This window comes from Salmo salar, chromosome 05 (genome assembly GCF_965601325.2).
Source record: "Salmo salar chromosome 05, fSalSal1, whole genome shotgun sequence".
Taxonomy (NCBI): Eukaryota; Metazoa; Chordata; class Actinopteri; order Salmoniformes; family Salmonidae; genus Salmo; species Salmo salar.
Genome location: NC_138295.1, coordinates 80,654,191 through 80,670,215, shown reverse-complemented (window position 1 = coordinate 80,670,215; position 16,025 = coordinate 80,654,191). Strand labels below are relative to the sequence as shown.

Sequence of the window (16,025 nt, the reverse complement as noted above, 5' to 3'; positions counted from 1 at the left end):
CGGAAGGAGTGTATGGCATTGAAGCTCATCTGGAGGTTTGTTAACATAGTGTCCAAAGAAGGGCCAGAAGTATACAGAATGGTGTCATCTGCGTAGAGGTGGATCAAAGAATCACCAGCAGCAAGAGCGACATCATTGATGTATACAGAGAAAAGAGATGGAGAACACTGTGTTCTAGGGTTCTAGGGGCACTGTGTTCTAGAGGAACTGTGTTCTAGGGGAACTTCAATGCTGCAGAAATGTTTTGGTACCCTTCCCCAGATCTGTGCCTTGACACAATCCTCTGAGCTCTACAGACAATTCCTTCGACTTCATAGCTTTGTTTTTGCTGTGACATGCACTGTCAACTGTGAGACCTTATAGAGACGGGTGTGTGCCTTAAAAAATCATGTCCAATCAATTGAATTTACCACAGGTGGAATCCAATCAAGTTGTAGAAACATCTCAAGCATGATCAATGGAAACAGCATGCATCTGAGCTCAATTTTGAGTCTCACAGCAAAGGGTCTGAATACCAACAGTATGTAAATAAGGTATTTAAGGAACTGTTTTCGTTTTGTCATTATGGGGTATTGTGTGTAGATATCTGAGGATTTTTATTTATTTAATCCATTTTAGAATAAGGCTGTAACGTAACAAAATGCGGAAAAGGTCAAGGGGTCTGAATACTTTTCGAAGACACGGTAGGCCAACAGTGAGTGTTGTGTCAGATATTATACATGTTTCCCTCATTAAATTACACTCTGGGCCTGACTATCAGCAAGTTCCATTCACCACGACTGTGAATGGGTCGCGCTTCTTATTAACTGGAGAAAATGAAGTCATTGATCTGATTGCTTTCTCTCTCTCTCCCTCTCTCCCTCTCTCCCTGTCTGTCTGTCTGTCTGTCTGTCTGTCTGTCTGTCTGTCTGTCTGTCTGTCTGTCTGTCTGTCTGTCTGTCTGTCTGTCTGTCTGTCTGTCTGTCTGTCTCTCTTTCTCCCTCTCTCTCTCTCTCCCTCTCTTTCTCTCTGACTCTCTCTCTGACTCTCTCTCTCTGACTCTCTCGCTCTCTCACTGTCTGGTGGAGGTAATGCTTGAGCGTTCCCTGGCGCCTCCTCTCTTCTTGGCATAGTAAATTATGAGGAAAGATACAGTGCCGTCTGGGAACACACTTAAACCATCCCAGATGAACTGATGAAGCAGGTACTAAACGATCCACACTGACATCTTATTGATAGAATGTTGTATAGAGGAAATGCAAAGTCCATAAGTGACATTTCTGTGCTGTAAAAGCCAAGCCAATTTCCGACCACTCGTTTCTTATTCCATGCAAGCTATAGCTATAGGCCTACCTATATCCCCCTCCCCAAACTCATATTCTATGGCAATTAATCTCATCCATTTAAATAGGCAGTATAGGGTATAGTGTTTGGTAGGTATTCCGTGCAATATAGAAAAATATCACATTATATACAGTGCAATCGGAAAGTATTCAAACCCCTTGACTTTTTCCACATTTTGTTACTTTACAGCCTCATTCTAAAATGGATTAAATTAATATTTTTACCCATCAATCTACACACAATACCCCACAATGAAAAAGTGAAAACAGGTCATGAGAAATTTTTGCAAATGTATAATTTTTTAAAACAGAAATACCTTATTTACATAAGTATTCAGACCCTTTGTTATGAGACTCGAAATGGAGCTCAGGTACATCCTCTTTCCATTGATCATCCTTGAGATGTTTCTACAACTTAGGTTGTAGTCCACCTGTGGTAAATTCAATTGATTGGACATGATTTGGAAAGGCACACACCTGTCTATATAAGGTCCCACAGTTGACAGTGCATGTCACAGCAAAAACAAAGCTATGAGGTCGAAGGAATTGTCCGTAGAGCTCAGAGGATTGTGTCAAGGCACAGATCTGGAGAAGGGTACCAAAACATTTCTGCAGCATTGAAGTTCCCCTAGAACACAGTTCCCCTAGAACACAGTGGTCTCCATCATTCTTAAAAGGAAGAAGTTTGGAACCACCAAGACACTTCCAAGACACTTCCACTTCCTTGGTCAGGGAGGGGACCAAGAACCCGATGGTCACTCTGACAGAGCTCCAGAGTTCCTCTGTGGAGATGGGAGAACTTTTCAGAAGGACAACCATCTCTACAGCACTCCACCAACTGTCTGAATACTTATGCAAATGTGATATTTAAGTTTTTTATTTTTAACCAAATTTGCAAAAATTTCTAAAAACCTGTTTTTGCTTTGTCATTATGGGGTATTGTGTGAAGATTGATAAGGAAAAAAGCGATTTAATCAATTTTAGAATAAGGATTAATGTAAGAAAATGTGTGAAAAGTCAACGGGTCTGAATACTTTCCGAATGCACTGTACATTGTATGTCCAACCAGGTGTTATTAAAATGTAATTCACATGCTATTCTTATTTACACCCAATGCCACCAAGGAAAACCTATGAAACACAACACAACATTGAGAATTTTGCAATTTTAGAATGGGCCTATAGCCAGTAAATGAACTAACTACAACTAGGCCCCTGCCATGCAGGACTGTAGTGGAAATAGGAGATTGAACAATCTCCATAAATGGGTCGTGTAGATGACGCTACAGGACTTGAATTAGCCTATTCTTGAGAGGGGCAGGGCATTATTACATTGAGTTTGATGAATAGCAACAAAATAGGCCAATTTGTTCATCTGACCCAAGTAGGCTATTACAGCTAAAAAGTCGCATATGATTTTCTTAATAAGTCATCCTTATTAAATGTGTAAACCATTTCAAAGCCACCAGTATATTAGGAATGACGTTACTGCAGTGTTGTAATTTTCTTCCGGGTTGGGCTGGAGAGGGAGGATGCTTTCATATCGGGATCACAGTCATTGGGTACGATGCTGCCTCTGGGTGCTCTGCAACCGACAGCCGCCCAACCGACTGCAGCAGGGGCTTTCTGAACCCGAGCCGAGTGCTGCCTACACACACAAGCTACCAGCTCTCATACTCCGCTATCACGTACTGACCTAACAGTATACGATGTTTTCAATGGACGCCGTTTCGCACGACATGTTTTAAGTCGCAGTTTTCGAACGTGGAAATGACCCCTTCTTGTCGGATTAATTTTTGAGGTACAACTGTGATCTCTTCATCACACATCGACTGGAGCAGAGTCAGCCACTCCATTTGTTTGCGCATGCGAACATCTCGTCGTTGGCAGTTAGCTTGGTAACGTTAGTCGATGTGTCTATCTTTCTGGATGTTTAGTTTCCATAATACTGGATTTAGTTTTCAGTTGCCCTTGGCATCGAGCTAGCTTTAGATTGTGTATCGTTTTAAACACCATTAGCTAGCTAAAGCTGGCTAGCTACGTGTTATAACAAGCAAGGGAGATTTTGTTCGTCAAAGCACATCTGACTGGTTCGTTGGGATACGGAATGCGACTCGCTAAATAACCAAACCTGGGCTACACAGGAGAAACCACATACATTTCTCCGTTTTCATTCAAAAGGTACGTATTTAAATGTTAGCAAATAATACCCGACATGTATTGCTGTAAAAGTGGTGTTGAATTGTGTTGTTTATGCTAAACTAGTCGGTAATTTCGCTAGCTAATCCATAACCAGCTAGCTGGCAAGCAAGCACTGCCGTTGTTGATGATTGACACAGCGTCTGGCCAGGTAACGGTAACTAACGGTCACATGGTCCGCTGGAGGAAGGCGGCTGGAGGAAGGCGGCTGGAGATGTTGTTGGACATCTGTAGACCACGACAGGAAATATATACCTGTCAGTGAAAAGCGGCTGTGTAATTTCAATATTCATGCTGTCATCAATTATTCTACTGAAATATGTCTGTTACTGTAGCAAGTAAAACATCTAATCTTTGCTTAAACTGTCCCCAAAATGTTTATTTTCTGTGAGCATTTGGATGCAATGGACTAACTACTCACAAATGCCCTTGTTATGATGATATATTGCTCTCAATAATGACGTATCACAAAACAGCATTGACCTGAAAGTAAGCCAAGGTTTAGGCCTAGTCACTAACACTTCATATAGCCTATCGGTAGTTGCTCCCCGTGACTGTTTTAATGTCAGTAGGCCTACTTAAAATAGCCTTGTAATGGAATGGTTTGGGTAGCTATTACACGAATGCAATAAGTAACAGACCCTATTCCAACCAACTCTAGTATAATGCAATCATCAAAAGTACTAGTGTAACAAATGAACATCTTTACAATAGTAATTACAGAGTTACTACACATGTTTAATAGCAACTAAATATGACTGTATGACTTCTTACCACCAGCTGTGAACTCTGAGTCAGTTGGAGACAGTCCAGAACTAGGTCTATAGCCATGCATGCCTCTCCCAGCTCCAGCTCGTGCTCTACAATAGGCCTGAAGTTGATTACATTTCACGTAACCTAATCCGGAAGGGACCTTTTATAGAGGCGCGTTAATGTATGTGGAGCCTGGGCCAGAGCAGGTCTATGTGTGAGTGTGTGTGTGTGTTTCTGTGTGAAAGACAGTGTTTGTCTTTGTATGCGAGCAGAGCGAGCCAGTGAGCGTGCACTCGCAGTGCTGTAATTATACATCTGATAGATAAGGAAATGGATTCACAATCAATCCTGTAACTCTCTGGCTGCAGATGAAGATGTAGGGGAATGAAATTAGTCTGTCATGTTTCTCCAGGGGCAGGAAGAGATGGTCATCCATTATTTATCCTCTGTGCCTGTGGATGAGGCCCAGGCTCTGTGGCTCTGGCTTGCACAATAGGAGAACATGTGCAGAACAGAGCAGCACTGCTGCTCGCTGGAGGGAAACTATCTGGCCTTATCTGTTAGCATGGGCCCCCTGCTACCCAGAGCACAATGTGGCCAGAGGACATGGATGGCTGTGCACACTGAAACACAACACTGTGTTATTGCTTACAGCAGCAGAGAGCTGAGCTTGGAGTGAAGACTGCAGCTGAACCGCAAAGAGGGAGAGAGAATACAGTTGTCCTTTAGCAACAGTTGAAATGTAATGACAGTTACACAAGCTCTCTCTCCCTCCCTTACACACACACACACACACACACACACACACACACACACACACACACACACACACACACACACACACACACACACACCACACACACACACACACACACACACACACACACACACACACCCACACCACACCCTTTCTCAAACCATGTGTGACTTCAGGCGTTTGATGTTCAAAGCCCCTCTAAATCCTCGGACTGGCGATGTTGTGCCATGTTTTGAATCCCTCCTCAGTGAGACTGAAAGTATTGTGTCATGTTTAGTACCTTCTACAGTGGAAATGCTGTGGGTTAGCCAATAGCCAAGCCCTGTTTTAAGGCATTACTGTCCAGCATTCACAGGAAATGAATCATGTTCCTCAATTCAAGGCCGTGGAGTCTGCATGATGTGTTTCCTGTCCTGCTGCGTGTTCAGGTCCAGACCACAGCAGATGTGCTCCCCTATTTGGTGTGTGTGTGTGTGTGTGTGTTTCTGAGTCTGTCTGTGTGTTTCTCTAAGAAAGTGGATTTAGTGAGTGTGTGTAGTTTGGAGTTGCTCTGGTGGAACAATAGCTCTATTCTGCAGTGTCTCTCTGGAGGAAGGCAGCGTTGGTTCTCCCTGAGCTGTGCCAGTGAGGCAGGCTCAGACTCAAACTGGGTGACTGGGGTTGGGTAGGATTGGGTTTCCCCAGCCACCTGGAGCTCCCAGCACAAGAATGCCATTGTTCCCTCTGGTCTGTGGCCGGAACACAGAACCCTGCAGACTGGGGATGAGGAGTCACCCTATATCACCTGATATCTAAACCCTGTATCATTATAACTGACCCACAGAGACCTATATCACTGCAGCCTGTAGATTTGAGTCATTTAGCGTACGCTCTTATCCGGAGCGACTTAGAGGAGCAATTAGGGTTAAGTGCCTTGCTCAAGTGCATCTTGGCAGATTTTTCACCTAGTCGGCTCTGGGATTCGAAACCAGCGACTTTTCAGTTAATGTCCCGACGCTCTTAACCGCTAGGTTACCTACCATAATCCCATATCTATAACTCAGACTGACCTTCATCACTGGCCCATGTAGCCTAGGCCTAATTTACCTCCCTGTGTCGAAGGCTGGGACAGGGGAACAACACTAGGAGTGGGATTAAGTTGGATCTAGACGCTGATCCAAGGTCGTGTTGTCTTTTCACATAATGGGTAAAGTTAGGATTTGGGGAAGGCAAGCTGATCCTAGATCTGTGCCTAAAGACAACTTCTATCCAGAACGGGATGAATTGGTTGGTTATCTATTTTATAGTTGGGAGGAAGAAGGATGTACTGTCTCCTGTTGATCCCCAGTATTGATCGATGCAACTGACATGACAATGAGATTATCTCAGATGATCACACCACAACGCTACTGATGTTAGCTAATAAGATGATGTCATAATAACAACAACAGCATCACTCAGACACACATAGGTGGCTATACCTCTGATGGCTATGAGGAAAGCTGCTGCCAGAGAAAAAATACTCTCTCACTTCTTTCTCTATCCTTAACTCTTCTATCTCTCTCTCTCTTCATTGTTTTTTAAACATGTCGCGAGCTGCAATTTCTTTTCTAGCTTTCAAATAGGCATGTAGTTCTCCGCTCCTAACCCAACTCTTCCCCAGGTCCTTAGTGTACAAGAGAAAGTCGTTCACTATGTTTTCTGTCAACCTGGTCAAATAATGGTTCATAAACAACCAAAATATATTTTATATTTTCCAAAATTATGTTTTCTCAGTTGTATTTTTCCTGGTTTTAGATTGTTGTGGTTTTTGACTCTCAAAATTACCATCGTTCATAGAGAAACAATGAAATTTGATCTTCTGTTAAATCACATCAGAAAACCTTTTTTTAGGTCTGGAAGAAAACGAACACATTTTTATTTTAGAGTGTAAATCCCCTTTAATTGGCATCTATCGAGTGAGGAATGTGCTGAGGAATGTGCTGTCTAATGTGCCAGTCTAGCCATGGTTCTGTAAGCTACTGCTGCTGCTCTTTTCATGGTTTGAAGTTTGAAAATAACAAATAATAGATAGAAATGATATACTTACTCATGATATACTTCTGCCAGGTAAGCCTACTTTGCAGGTAACATTATATCTAGAAAGTTTTGGGGAAAGTATTTCAGTCAACCCACAAGATGGTTATCACATCCACTGGCTACACAGAGTGATAGACAAACGCCTGCACCACACAGACAGACAGGGGCAATATTGCTGGAAATAAATAGGCAGATATTGTGTTAGGTTTGGCTTTTTAAGCCAATCGTGTCTAACCAGGGGTGGGATAATGTCAGTGTTGTGTTGATTAGATAGGAGCTGACTGCTTGCTGTGTTTAATACTTGGGAGATTTGTTAATGACAGTTTGCAGTGGAACATGTGAAAATTGCATGTACTTTCAGAATTGTTTGGCAAGCTACTCATAGGTAGGCTCTCGATTGACCTGTTGGAGACTCCTGGTTTACAGAGACTCATGGTGAAATCTGGCTGATGCTGATCAGAACACACACACTGCCCTGTTTTACAAGATATTCATATTGAAACAACAGTTTTGACACAAAGAGGGTTTTTCTTGACCTTGAGGCTAGTCAGGCAAACATCAGCAAATAGCTTAACGATTCTCTATTTGATCAGTCAGTTTTTAGCTAATGTACTTTAAAAACACTCATCAAACTGGTTTTTGGATTTCAACATTGACTGACCTTCGGAACAGGAAGATGTGATGTCATAAATGAAACATACTCTGATTTTATTTTTCATGTTGAAAAGGTTCTGAATTTTAGAAGGGCCTTATTTATGAAGATTGTGTCTAGCATCTTTCAGAGACGTCTGTAGCATCTATGCTACCACAGGCTCTCCATAATCCTGGTGCAGTGTTGATCAGATACATTCACTCTACCAGTCTGCTTTATCATGTTCTTCTCTCTGATCTGATGGTCTGATAGAAACTGATATACTGCACACTCCTTACCTCTGAGGTTTTTTCTGGATGTTTGTCATAGTTAGATCAGAAAGCAGAGACGCACTGATTGTAAACTCAGTGACCATGGAGAGAGAAGGAGCGAGATACAGAGAGAGGAGTGGGACAGAGGGATGGCGTGAGAGAGAGAGAGAGCACCATGTTACTGTTTTTGCCTCTCAGGCTTTGTGTGTGTGTGTGTGTGTGTGGTGTGTGTGTGTGTGTGTGTGTGTGTGTGTGTGTGGTGTGTGTGTGTGTGTGTGTGTGTGTGTGTGTGTGTGTGTGTGTGTGTCCTCTGGCTGCTCATAGGGCCATATCAGGGGATAGAATTGCACACAGCAGTGGGTCAGCCTGTGCCACTGGGGAGCCTTGCCAGCTCTACACACACACACACACACACACACACACACACACACACACACACACACACACACACACACACGAGAGTGTACAAAACATTAAGAACACCTGCTCTTTCCATGACATAGACTGACCAGGTGATTCCAGGTGAAAGCTATGATCCCTTATTGATGTCACTTGTTAAATCCACTTCAATCAGTGTAGATGAAGGGGAGGAGAAAGGTTAAAGAATGATGTTTAAGCCTTGAGACATACAGTAGAATGTGTATGTGTGCCTTTCAGAGGGTGAATGGGCAAGACAAATGATTTAAGTGCCTTTGAACTAGAACTGCAACGCTGCTGGGTTTTTCACACTCAACAGTTTCCTGTGTGTATCAAGAATGGTCCAGCATCCAAAGAACATCCAGCCAACTTGACACAACTGTGGGAAGCCTTGGAGTCAATATGGGCCAGCATCCCTGTGGAATGCTTTCAACACCTTGTAGAGTCCATTCCCCAACGAATTGAGGCTTTTCTGAGGGCGAAAGGGGGTGCGGCTCAATGTTTGGAAGGTGTTCCTAATTCTTTGTACACTCAGTGTGTGTATATATATGTAGACACTGCTCAAAAAAATAAAGGGAACACTTAAACAACACAATGTAACTCCAAGTCAATCACACTTCTGTGAAATCAAACTGTCCACTTAGGAAGCAATACTGATTGACAATACATTTCACATGCTGTTGTGCAAATGGAATAGACAACAGGTGGAAATTATAGGCAATTAGCAAGACACCCCCAATAAAGGAGTGGTTCTGCAGGTGGGGACCACAGACCACTTCTCAGTTCCTATGCTTCCTGGCTTATGTTTTGGTCACTTTTGAATGCTGGCGGTGCTTTCACTCTAGTGGTAGCATGAGACGGAGTCTACAACCCACACAAGTGGCTCAGGTAGTGCAGCTCATCCAGGATGGCACATCAATGCGAGCTGTGGCAAGAAGGTTTGCTGTGTCTGTCAGCGTAGTGTCCAGAGCATGGAGGCGCTACCAGGAGACAGGCCAGTACATCAGGAAACGTGGAGGAGGCCGTAGGAGGGCAACAACCCAGCAGCAGGACCGCTACCTCCGCCTTTGTGCAAGGAGGAGCAGGAGAAGCACTGCCAGAGCCCTGCAAAATGACCTCCAGCAGGCCACAAATGTGCATGTGTCTGCTCAAACGGTCAGAAACAGACTCCATGAGGGTGGTATGAGGGCCCGATGTCCACAGGTGGGGGTTGTGCTTACAGCCCAACACCGTGCAGGACGTTTGGCATTTGCCAGAGAACACCAAGATTGGCAAATTCGCCACTGGCGCCCTGTGCTCTTCACAGATGAAAGCAGGTTCACACTGAGCACGTGACAGACGTGACAGAGTCTGGAGACGCCATGGAGAACGTTCTGCTGCCCGCAACATCCTCCAGCATGACCGGTTTGGCGGTGGGTCAGTCATGGTGTGGGGTGGCATTTCTTTGGGGGGCCGCACAGCCCTCCATGTGCTCGCCAGAGGTAGCCTGACTGCCATTAGGTACCGAGATGAGATCCTCAGACCCCTTGTGAGACCATATGCTGGTGCGGTTGGCCCTGGGTTCCTCCTAATGCAAGACAATGCTAGACCTCATGTGGCTGGAGTGTGTCAGCAGTTCCTGCAAGAGGAAGGCGTTGATGCTATGGACTGGCCCGTCCGTTCCCCAGACCGGAATCCAATTGAGCACATCTGGGACATCATGTCTCGCTCCATCCACCAACGCCACGTTGCACCACAGACTGTCCAGGAGTTGGCGGATGCTTTAGTCCAGGTCTGGGAGGAGATCCCTCAGGAGACCATCCGCCACCTCATCAGGAGCATGCCCAGGCGTTGTAGGGAGGTCATACAGGCACGTGGAGGTCACACACACACTACTGAGCCTCATTTTGACTTGTTTTAAGGACATTACATCAAAGTTGGATCAGCCTGTAGTGTGGTTTTCCACTTTAATTTTGAGTGTGACTCCAAATCCAGACCTCCATGGGTTGATAAATTGGATTTCCATTGATTATTTTTGTGTGATTTTGTTGTCAGCACATTCAACTATGTAAAGAAAAAAGTATTTAATAAGATTATTTCTTTCATTCAGATCTAGGATGTGTTGTTTAAGTGTTCCCTTTATTTTTTTGAGCAGTGTATATATATACACACACACACACACACACACACACACACACACACACACACACACACACACACACACACACACACACACACACACACACACACAGGCAGGCAGGAATCACCTATCACACTCTATGGTCCACACATACGTTCTGGCTGGGTAGTGTGTCTCTGCTGTGTGAGGTTGATAATTGGCCAAGGCTAACTAACACCATGTGGGAGGGTGTGATGCCACCAGGGAATCACTGTGAGATGGCTGTGTGTGTCTTACCATTTAAGACAGGAGAACCATAAACGTCGGGTTTTACAAACCTTTTTTTACAGCCCCGATTGGTCATCTGTAGCTCAGTAGGTAGAGCATGGTGCTTGCAATGCCAGGATAGTGAATTCCATGTATGCACACTTGACTTTAAATTGCTTCAGATTGAAGCATCTGGTAAATGTAATTTTTTTATTTTGTTTGTGTGTGTGTCAGTATCCGCCCGTCTTGGCCCCACCCCGGGGCACCAAGATGATGTATTGAACCAAGAGCTCGCCCCGCCTATACAATAGTCTTCTATAGTCAAGAGTTCACATGATGTTAGTCATGTTTTCCATTCTAGTAAAGCCTCTCAGTTACTTCTCTCGTATATGTTGTAATAGAACTCAGGAACCACTCAGAGCTCTAAAGGGAGTGTAGAAGTCAGGAACCACTCAGAGCTCTAAAGGGAGTGTAGAAGTCAGGAACCACTCAGAGCTCTAAAGGGAGTGTAGAAGTCAGGAACAACTCAGAGCTCTAAAGGGAGTGTAGAAGTCAGGAACAACTCAGAGCTCTAAAGGGAGTGTAGAAGTCAGGAACAACTCAGAGCTCTAAAGGGAGTGTAGAAGTCAGGAACCACTCAGAGCTCTAAAGGGAGTGTAGAAGTCAGGAACCACTCAGAGCTCTAAAGGGAGTGTAGAAGTCAGGAACCACTCAGAGCTCTAAAGGGAGTGTAGAAGTCAGGAACCACTCAGAGCTCTTAAGGGAGTGTAGAAGTCAGGAACCACTCAGAGCTCTAAAGGGAGTGTAGAAGTCAGGAACCACTCAGAGCTCTAAAGGGAGTGTAGAAGTGAGGAACCACTCAGAGCTCTAAAGGGAGTGTAGAAGTCAGGAACCACTCAGAGCTCTAAAGGGAGTGTAGAAGTCAGGAACCACTCAGAGCTCTAAAGGGAGTGTAAAGCCTCGTGATGTTTATGGTGCTCCTCTCTTAAATGGTGGAATAGAATGTTTATGATGGAGAGACTCAGGACATAATGGTAGACTAGTGGTTCATGTTTAGGGTGAGGTCAGACAGAGGTTGGCAGTGTGTTCTATGTACCAGTCAGATGGACAGTGTTTCTAGTCTATTGTTTCTCTCTGGGTTTCCCAGAGCTTCAAGAAAAGCTGTTCCCCCTTTTATCCAAAATGACTGATTCAGTTGTTCATCCAGTTTTTCTGCAGTTTGTTTTTCAGCTGTTTGTGTTGTTCTGCAGATTAGTATTCAGATGACGTTGTGCCAGATATCTTCTGGTCCTCTCTGCCTCCTAATAGACAGAGAGGCAGAGCCTCCAGTGTCCTCAACAGTGATAGACAGAGTGAAAAGGAGAAGTCTGGGCCTAGTTTCATCCCCCTCCCCTCCTGACAATGTGTGCTGTGGTCGTGTGCATGTGTACGTGTGTATGTGTGGTTGTGTACGTGTGTCAGGGTTTCTGTTATCTGGCTTTTGTCTGGTAAAAAAAAATTGAAAAGTTGATTAAATAAAGTTTCCGCTGGACAATTTTCCGGGAGAAGAATTTAAAAAAAACATTGCGAAATAATGCTTTTTAACCGATTCATTGATGGAAATAGTGTAGTTATTCCCTCCACAAGGCAATCAAACAAGCGAAATGCCGGTACAGGGACAAGGTGGAGTCGCAATTCAACCGCTCAGACACGAGACGTATGTGGCAGAGTCTACAGGAAATGACGGACTACAAAACAAAACCAGCCACGTCACGGACACCGACATCACGCTTCCAGACAAACTAAACACCTTCTTTGCCCGCTTTGAGGATAATACAGTGCCACCATCTCGGCTCGCTAACAAAGTCTGCCCCCCCCCCCCCTTCTCAGTGGCTGACGGAAGTAAAACATTTAAACGTGTTAACCCTTGCAAGGCTGATGGCCCAGACGGCATCCCTAACCGTTTCCTCAGAGCATGCAAAGACCAGCTGGCTGGTGTGTTTACAGACATATTTAATCGCTCCCTATCCCAGTCTGTTGTCCCCACATGCTTCAAGATGGCTACAATTGTTCCTGTACCCAAGAAGGCAAAGATAACTGAACTAAATGACTACCGCCCCGTAGCACTCACTTCTGTCATCATGAAGTGCTTTGAGAGGCTAGTCAAGGATCATATCACCTCCACCTTACCCACTTCAGTTTGCATACCGCCCCAACAGGTCCACAGATGACTCAATCGCCATCACACTGCACACTGCCCTATCCCATCTGGACAAAAGAATAGCAATGTAAGAATGATGTTCATTGACTACAGCTCAGCATTCAACACCATAGTACCCTCCAAGCTCATCATCAAGCTGGAGGCCCTGGGTCTCAACCTCTCCCTGTGCAACTGGGTCCTGGACTTTCTGACGGGCCACCCCCAGGTGGTGAAGGTAGGAAACAACATCTTCGCTGACCCTCAACACTGGGGCCCCACAAGGGTGTGTGCTCAGCCCTCTCCTTTACTCCCTGTTCACCCATGACTGCGTGGCTATGTATGCGTCCAACTCAATCATCAAGTTTGCAGACGACACAACAGTAGTGGGCTTGATAACCAACAACAACGAGGCAACCTACAGGGAGGAGGTGAGGGCACTTGGAGTGTGGTGTCAGGAAAACAACCTCTCACTCAACGTCAACAAAACAAAGGAGATGATCGTGGACATCAGGAAACAGCAGAGGGAGCAACCCCCTATCCACATCGATGGGACAGCAGTGGAGATGGTGGAAAGTTTTAAGTTCCTCGGCGTACACATCACGGACAAACTGAAATGGCCCACCCACACAGCGCCTCTTCAACCTCAAAACCCTGACTAACTTTTACAGATGCACAATCGAGAGCATCCTGTCGGGCTGTATCACCGCCTGGTACGGAAACTGCACCACCCTCAACCGCAAGGCTCTCCAGAGGGTAGTGAGGTCTGCACAACGCATCACTGGGGGCAAACTACCTGCCCTCCATGACACCTACAGCACCCGATGTCACAGGAAGGCCAAAAATATCATCAAGGACAACAACCACCCGAGCCACTTCCTGTTCACACCGCTATCATCCAGAAGGCGAGGTCAGTACAGGTGCATCAAAGCTGGGACTGAGAGACTGAAAAACAGCTTCTATCTCAAGGCCATCAGACTGTTAACCTCTCTGGGAAATGTGGGACCCCGCGGGACATACTATTCAACAGCCAGTGAAATAGCAGGGCGCCAAATTCAAAACAAAAATCTCATAATTCAAATTTTTCAAACATACAACTATTTTACACCATTTTAAAGATGAATTGTTAGATTACTTGTTAGATTTCTGTGTATTAGGTAGTTGGTGGGGAATTGTTAGATTACTTGTTAGATTTGTGTGTATTAGGTAGTTGTCGGGAATTGTTAGATTACTTGTTAGATTTGTGTGTATTAGGTAGTTGGTGGGGAATTGTTAGATTACTTGTTAGATTTGTGTGTATTAGGTAGTTGGTGGGGAATTGTTAGATTACTTGTTAGATTTGTGTGTATTAGGTAGTTGGTGGGGAATTGTTAGATTACTTGTTAGATTTGTGTGTATTAGGTAGTTGTCGGGAATTGTTAGATTACTTGTTAGATTTGTGTGTATTAGGTAGTTGGTGGGGAATTGTTAGATTACTTGTTAGATTTGTGTGTATTAGGTAGTTGGTGGGGAATTGTTAGATTACTTGTTAGATTTGTGTGTATTAGGTAGTTGTCGGGAATTGTTAGATTACTTGTTAGATTCGTGTGTATTAGGTAGTTGTCGGGAATTGTTAGATATTACTTGTTAGATATTTCTGCACTGTTGGAACTAGAACCACAAGCATTTCGCTACACTCGCATTAACATCTGCTAACCATGTGTATGTGACCAATAATTTGATCGGATTTGAGATGATGTAAATACATTTCACTGGTCATGCTTACCGGTCTATTCCCCACTTTACATAATTTAGTGGAATTAAATTGGTGCGTGTGTACAGTATAGTCGTATCTTATTTATCACACGCGTACATCATACAGATACAGAGCCTTTGAGTGGAAATCTGTCAGACAACGCAAGAGCTGCTGCTTCTGCATCTTGTGCTGCTTCCAAGATAACTGGGAACTCCTTACCTCTTCATACGATCAAGACAACTGGGAACTCCTTACCTCTTCATACGATCAAGACAACTGGGAACTCCTTACCTCTTCATACAATCAAGACAACTGGGAACTCCTTACTTCTTCATACGATCAAGACAACTGGGAACTCCTTACCTCTTCATACGATCAAGACAACTGGGAACTCCTTACCTCTTCATACGATCAAGACAACTGGGAACTCCTTACCTCTTCATACGATCAAGACAACTGGGAACTCCTTACCTCTTCATACGATCAAGACAACTGGGAACTCCTTACTTCTTCATACGATCAAGACAACTGGGAACTCCTTACCTCTTCATACGATCAAGACAACTGGGAACTCCTTACCTCTTCATACGATCAAGACAACTGGGAACTCCTTACCTCTTCATACGATCAAGACAACTGGGAACTCCTTACTTCTTCATACGATCAAGACAACTGGGAACTCCTTACCTCTTCATACGATCAAGACAACTGGGAACTCCTTACCTCTTCATACGATCAAGACAACTGGGAACTCCTTACTTCTTCATACGATCAAGACAACTGGGAACTCCTTACCTCTTCATACGATCAAGACAACTGGGAACTCCTTACCTCTTCATACGATCAAGACAACTGGGAACTCCTTACCTCTTCATACGATCAAGACAACTGGGAACTCCTTACCTCTTCATACGATCAAGACAAGTGGGAACTCCTTACCTCTTCATACGATCAAGACAACTGGGAACTCCTTACCTCTTCATACGATCAAGACAACTGGGAACTCCTTACCTCTTCATACGATCAAGACAACTGGGAACTCCTTACTTCTTCATACGATCAAGACAACTGGGAACTCCTTACCTCTTCATACGATCAAGACAACTGGGAACTCCTTACCTCTTCATACGATCAAGACAACTGGGAACTCCTTACCTCTTCATACGATCAAGACAACTGGGAACTCCTTACCTCTTCATACGATCAAGACAACTGGGAACTCCTTACCTCTTCATACGATCAAGACAACTGGGAACTCCTTACCTCTTCATACGATCAAGACAACTGGGAACTCCTTACCTCTTCATACGATCAAGACAACTGGGAACTCCTTACCTCTTC

The 16,025-nt window shown here is 44.3% G+C and overlaps 1 protein-coding gene across 1 annotated transcript in view; it reads left to right on the top strand.

The window, feature by feature from the left end:
* The first annotated feature begins 2,857 nt into the window (after positions 1-2,857).
* LOC106593364 (polypeptide N-acetylgalactosaminyltransferase 1) overlaps positions 2,858-16,025 on the top strand; it is a 127,752-nt gene continuing 114,584 nt past the window's right edge. The window contains exon 1 of the mRNA XM_082975636.1: positions 2,858-3,502. The gene's annotated coding sequence lies outside the window, so the exon portion shown is untranslated. The remainder of the gene's footprint in view (positions 3,503-16,025) is intronic.